Raw genomic sequence first — 7,074 nt, 5'->3', positions numbered from 1 at the left:
GCCCACTAACCAGTTAGGAACTTCTTATGATAACAAATAATAACAAATCATGCATGGAGGGCAGAATTAGGCCAATATCCAAGTTATGTTCTGGAAACAGTTACAATTTAGTGACCCTAATCACATCATTATTTTGTCTTGCAATGCCAAGAACTGAGCAAAGAAAACAGTCCCCCATCTCAGATGATCATCAGCTTTAGCCTTTTCTCAACACTCTACAGACTATTTAGAACTTTAACAATATTATACAGAAATACGCCAACAATTAAATACTCCCTTTACTTTTTTGTGAGGCACAACTTTTCTATCTAGGTTTGCTATACTTCTCAACCTGTCATTGTAAATACTTTTTCTTTAGGAACACTTAGGAAGTATAAAGCGATTGATAAACAGATTAATACTACACACATATAAGCTCATCATATCCCAAAGCCTTTCAGCTTTTAGGATAAGTCCATCATAGGGCAGCTTGGGTTGGTATTTCACCTTAAAATATGCTAAGTGGTTTGGTTTGAGTATTTGGCCCATTCTTCTATTTCTTCCTCTTCCTGTCCGAGACCCTATGACCATCTTCGTCTTCTTGTAAAATGGCTAAAGTTCAAAGTCAGCTCGGTTGTTCTTCTCTTCCTCAGAGTGGAAGTTGTGAGGTTGAGAGGCATGGTTTAAATTTCTCTGCAACCTTACCAAGTTAAGTTGTAAAACCACTGTGCACACTCCTACTCTTAACCAGCGCTCCCAGGAGACATTACACTCTTTCATCCTCTCCGACTATCATTTCCCTTCCTTTGTAGAGCTTGTTATGTGATATAGTCTCAAAACGTCTCCTGCCTTCCCATAAAAATGCTCCCTGCTTTGTAGTACTTCTCAGTCATCTTCAATCCATTCATGAGTGAGCCTTCTATTAGCAGAGTGAACTTTTTCACACGAGCCTGATACAGTTTATGAAATACTTCTTAAACACCCTGTAAAATTGCTTGACAAGCACAGATACTTTTCCTATCATTTCCTATTAAAGGGTTTGTTTTATCCCTTTAAATGTAAATAGCCAATTAGGCTTAAGTTACATCATAGCCATGAATCCTGATTTGAAGGTTTCTAGTTTATCACAGGTGGTATAAGGGGTAGGGACATCCTCATTCCAGAGAGCATCTAATTAGACAAATCAGTGAAGTGCAGGATGAGTCATCAATATTTTTACTACATTTCCCTGAAAGATTGCAAAAGAAGTCACCCAACAACATTTAACATGGACAAACTATACTGGGTTGATTGTAATAACTTTGTTTTTTAATTTAATATAAAAACGTTTCATATGTACACTAATTGACTAAGCTTAAATTATTTTTAACGATTTATTCAGTCATTAGGCCACAGTTTTGGTATAGCAGAGAAGGAATTGAGTCTGTACATGTACTGTATGTGATCTAACTAAATCAAAACTTCACTTCTGCTTTATGTAAGCTGTTTAGTGTTCAGAAGTTCTGCTTTACTGCTATGAAAACTGTAATGATTGCGGTTATCAGATCAGCACAACCACCAAGCTCCATTTTCAAAGAGTCAAAGACTGTAGTGGACCTCGGCCTCCAACATTATATTTTCATGTAAAAATACTTTTAGGGGAAGCACCATCATATCTAATCACAATGTACAGGGTAAGTTTGAATGTTAGTCACACTGCCAATCCAGCTCAGAAAGTTAATTATATCAATACCGAACTCCAACTACTTCCTCTTTGAGCATTTTGGCCATTTAAATATGTAAAATCTTAAGATGTTCTTAATTACTGACCCTCCAGAACTGTTTCCCCCTGTTAAACTGAGCATATCACCTCCTAAGGTTAGCACTTCCTTTCTTTGCGGTTTCACCACCTTTAATCTTCAGAGAGTCTAACAGGTTCGTTATACTTGTACTAGCCAGTTCCAGTTTTCTCTTCCTGTGACTTTTCACCTCTGCTCCTGAAGTGACTGAAGGAAGGAGAAGGGCAGTAAAACCCCATGGTGAGACCAATTCAGCTGAATGGCAACTGACTTCTGTTAAGAACTTCCCTCTGCTGGAGAAGCCATGCGCTTTCTCGACAAAGTCCCACAAAACGTTCGAGCTGTGTAGCGTTAACATTCTTGCTAATATTTAGAGTAGTTTCAAATGGGTTCTGGATGTGCAAAGCATCTGTTTCTGGTTTGATCTGCTCTTTTCCCTGGTGAAAGAGGTATAAAACAACATATTTATTCCTTCAGCCACTCAAAAATACAAACACATTAAGATGACACACATCAAAAAACAGTATTAATGCAACAATGGGTGTCTACATTTCAACATGTATTCTACACGAGTAAACAAGAAATGCATTTAAAACATTCAATCATGTTAAATGAATCAACTGAAATAATTGTATGTCCTTTCTAAATAAAGCCAGTTTTGTGCATACTATTTCAAATTAGACAGCACCTGACAAAGTGGTGAATGTTTGGTTCTTCAATTCAGAGAGGAGACATTATGGATATAGGGAATACACTGCAAATAAATATTTTCTTATTGAGCATTTTTGTCTTATTTTCCAGTAAAAAGATCTAAACATCCTTAACACAAGATACATTTACTTGAGAAGCAAAATTACATAAGTCTTGTTTACAGAGAAATCTAAAAAAATGTCAGGCATGTCATAAATATCAATATATTAACATTAGTCTACATTTAAATAAGAAGCATGCTTTCCAATTCACTCAGTTGGGCTTCTGCTGAATATCTGGCATATTAGCATTGGGAAACCACAAGGGGGTGATATAACATTTACTGACGCAGGTTGCAAGATACAAGTATCACAACATAGGACGGGTATTTTAGATTACCTTGCAAAGGATGCATAAAAACAAAAGTTAGGAAAGTTTTTGTACTTTAAGAATGAAAGTGACATTGATGAGTTTTCAGGTTAGTGTATGAAACTGGTTTAACTGTAAAAACTGAGTGATTAGAAATTATGATGTAATTTTTCTCTAGTTTCATTCAAGCTGTCAAACCACAAAACAACATACTTGTAACTGAAAAAACATTGTGTAGACAACATGAAACATGCATATCCAAAATATATAATCCGGTAAATACTAGAGTAAAAATCTATCCATTTTTTTTGTTTTGTTTAAAGCATAAACCCCACTAAATTGATTGATTTCTCTGAAAACAAAACTTAATATATTACGTCATTAAATGCTTTTCCAGTACATTTTATTCTTCCTGAAAATCTTTAAAAAAAAGAAATACTTTAATATGTAAAAGGTGACTCCAAAAAGGACATGAAAGCTTAAGCCAAAACAAAAGTTCTTGATATAATTCAGAACTGATATTGCACACAGTGTTTCTGTGATGATATATTCTTAAAATGATTTGTGACCATAGTTTTACAGTAGAGAAGTTAACACACATTTTAATAAAGGTTGGACTTCTAATCATGGCGCTAATAAAGTCTAAAAATAATATTATACCCTTGGGAGGAAGAAATTACTCCAAGATATAATTTGTATATATATATATATATATATATATATATATATATATATATATATATATATATATATATATATATACACACACACACACACACATATACACACAATCCAAGATATGCACATTAAAAATGCAGTAGAACTATAATAAATCAGATAAAAGCATGGAAATCAACTATTAAATTTGCAATATTTTAGGATTTCACAAACCAAACAATTTGTAGACAAATAACTAGATACAATTTTTTAAACACATATCTGACTTGTTCACTGCTGTTAGAAATAGCTAAAATGCTTTAAGTGCCTAGACTATTTCTTTTAATTGATTTAATATCGCACTCTGGTGGCCATTTTTGGAAGGCCTGCAAAAACATCAGCAATGTCCCCTGAGTGTGTGTGTGTGCGCATGCATGCGTCATCAGTGGATGACTCACCTTCCTTATATTGATTGATGCCTTGTTGAAGGAAAAATTTCCATAAAACTCAAAGAACTCCTGCAACAGTTTCACTGTGGAAGAAGCAAAAAATTAACTAAACAGCAGATAAATATATCTGTAAATATGTAATGCATTACAGTAGCACAACAAAAATATGTTTTTTTATGCAGGGGTAAAACATTTAATAAAGTTGAAATTAATTATGAAAATGATCCATGCACTCCACTCACCTAATGTGTCGGTGTTATTTTGCAGTGTAATCTTGTTGAGGTCACTGACAATAGTGCAGTCATTCTCCTCAATGACACTTATCTGCTGGTCCTGGAGAGAACAAACAGAACAAACACACAAAAAATTCATATAATGTTAGTGACTGTCCACACAGAGACAGATTTTTTATCACTATAGTGGAGTCAGTCTCCTTGACCATGGCAGACTAGACACAATAATTGTGTGCGTAAGACCGCAGACTTGAAGTAGTGATGAATTCTGAGCCACTATACTTTACTGGAGCCACAGTGAAAACTGTGACAGGAGTGTCTCATGAAAGCTCTGCTCTTTTAGCCACCATAATTAAAATGTATAGTAGATAGAGAAGTACAAATAGAGGAAGCAATGGTGGGAGGAGGAGAGAACCTGAGAGAGACTGGCGAGAGAACATGCAGTGCAATAGACCAGTTGAAGAGCCGGATTCACAAAAATGTTCTTAAAAACAATTAAGGATAAATTATCAGAAGTTTGTAGGTATGTTACTAAGTGCAGTTCTTGAAACATTCTGAAGATCTCAGATATTTTCTTAAGAATTTTTTTTTCATCAATAAAATGATTTTTTGTTTTTACATTATCTGATCAGCTTGCTCATGAGGTTGTCTTTTCTAATACAACACATTCAATAATTCAACACTTGATATTTGTTTAAGTAGCAAGAACTTCACAATATTATTTTCAATGTAAAGTGCACAAGATATGAGTTTAAGACATTAACCATCATAGGAGAATTTACTTTTGACAAGGAGGAAAAGAAACAAAAACCTCAGTAGACAAGAGCTGAAGGTTCTTGTTAAAGAAATTACTGCAAGGAAAAATTTCTCCTTGGAAAGCTTTATAATTATATAACTCCAGAAAGTAAGAAAGGGTGGTGGAAGACAGTCTCTGTTTTCTAATTATATAATTATTATGTTTCTATGGACTGTAAAGATTACGGAGATAGAGCTATCTGCAATGCACCCATTTGAACTTACTAGCATAATTGATAACCACATTAAGAAACGTCAAAAACACATTTATTATTTGAATTTCATGATAACATCTCCATGGCTTTAAAACTGAAAATAAGTCTAAATTTTGTCCAAAACACCTTTTTGACTGTTGTGGTTTTTGTTAGGTCCTAAATTCACATTTCTACTTATACAGCCCATTGAGACATCTGACTCATTACAGAACTTCTGACACATGAGAGAACGCATCACATTTGAAACAAGACAATAAAGCAAGTAGTCTGGGTAATATTTTTTTATCAAGAATTCTAACATGGGGCATTTTGTAAATGGTTTCTGAGAATTAAAAGCATGCCAGGTAGCCTCTCCATGTTGGCACCAATTTACTAGCTTCTACAAAGGGACAGATACATCTGCACTAAAATACCTAGTGCTGGGTAGTAACAGATTACATGAAATCTGGATTATGTAATCAGATTACAAAAATCAAGTATTTGTAATTCGATCAAATTAGATTTAAAAAAACTATTGTAATCAGTTAACAGTAGGATTACATATTAATAAGGCAAAGGCAATTAATTGTTCACAATTTCTTGATCACTTTCATTCTTTTTTTAAATATTTACATTTTTCATTCTAAATCAGTCTACACCAGAAATGAATTCATCAAATGAGCAGACTGCATTAGTGAGGTAAAGTTAGTTTTAGTTTCACAAATTGCTTTTGTACTTAAAAAATGTACATGAATGTACTTTTGTAAAAACGTATTTCTTGTAACGCCGATTCACAAATATAACTTGTCTGATCTGTTACCACACATGGATGCCACTTGTAATTATAAGTGTCTTTTTTTTCTTCCATTCAGAAACAGAATAGTGAGTAAAACACACAAACAAAATCCTGAATTCTCATATTTCGATCCATTAAAGCTGAAGTATGTAATTTCTGCACTACTAGCGCCACCAAACGGAATCGCAAAAATAAACGTTGCTTTTTTTATGGAAATATGGGAGGACTCCTCAGCTGTAGAAAGAACAATACCATGACTGTTAAAGAGAAATTGGTGATTCATGGTCCCGGAATACTGCTAGTGATGTTATGAACTTGAGCCCAGCACCGCACGCTGAACACCAGTTGCCGAACACGAGGGTCCGGCTGCCCGTACAGAAACAGCAGTTCAGAACTCTTTATCACCACCCTAGATTAAATTTAACATACACGCAACCATGCAAAATGTCAAATGGCAATTATTCAATGTACACAGCTGGGAATCTCCCTTCTAACCCACAGCTCTACCCATGAGGGGGCCCCCAGCATACCAGCACAACAAAAAGAGCGGAGCAGGTTTCTGTGCACTGCTGGTGCAACATGTTCTAAAAGGAAACGTCAGGCAGGGTGACCTTTGTTTTGGGGAAGTGTAAATGGGAGTGAGATAATCACAGTACACCAGCTTAAAAGTCTTTCTCGGGGATAAGCGATATTATCTGTCACTTTACTTCTCAGCTCATGCACATCTTTATATGACACAGCAATTAGAACGTTGCTGCTCCCAGAGTAATAAATGTACCTTCAGCTAAATTTTAATTTTTCCTCTAAATGCATTTTCTCTTGCCACACATTCTCCATCTTATGTTGTCATTTATATGCACACAGTGCATAAGGAAAACAGACCTTATTTTAACAGAGGGACAAAGAAATTGCATTTAGGCTTGACATAAAATTCTAATAGATGGGTCTTTAAAAGGGGGTCTGTGGCCCCTACAGGGTCTGTCTTATTAACCTTGGGCTTATGAAGGCCAACTGGGGATTGAAGTGGGGTTATTGTCAAAGGCTGAGTTTCACTGAGTCAGATGAGAGGTTTCAGCACCAAGATAATAATTTACCAATTTTGAATATCTAGCAGCCAGCTTACCTCAACAGATC

The 7,074-nt window shown here is 35.1% G+C and overlaps 1 pseudogene; it reads right to left on the bottom strand.

Moving 5' to 3' along the window:
- Positions 1-1,086: 1,086 nt before the first annotated feature.
- LOC127626672 (poly(A) RNA polymerase, mitochondrial-like) lies at positions 1,087-6,223 on the bottom strand (annotated as a pseudogene).
- Positions 6,224-7,074: the final 851 nt, after the last annotated feature.

The sequence above is a fragment of the Xyrauchen texanus genome, chromosome 33 (genome assembly GCF_025860055.1).
Source record: "Xyrauchen texanus isolate HMW12.3.18 chromosome 33, RBS_HiC_50CHRs, whole genome shotgun sequence".
Classification (NCBI taxonomy): domain Eukaryota; kingdom Metazoa; phylum Chordata; class Actinopteri; order Cypriniformes; family Catostomidae; genus Xyrauchen; species Xyrauchen texanus.
This window is presented reverse-complemented; position numbering and strand designations above follow the sequence as displayed.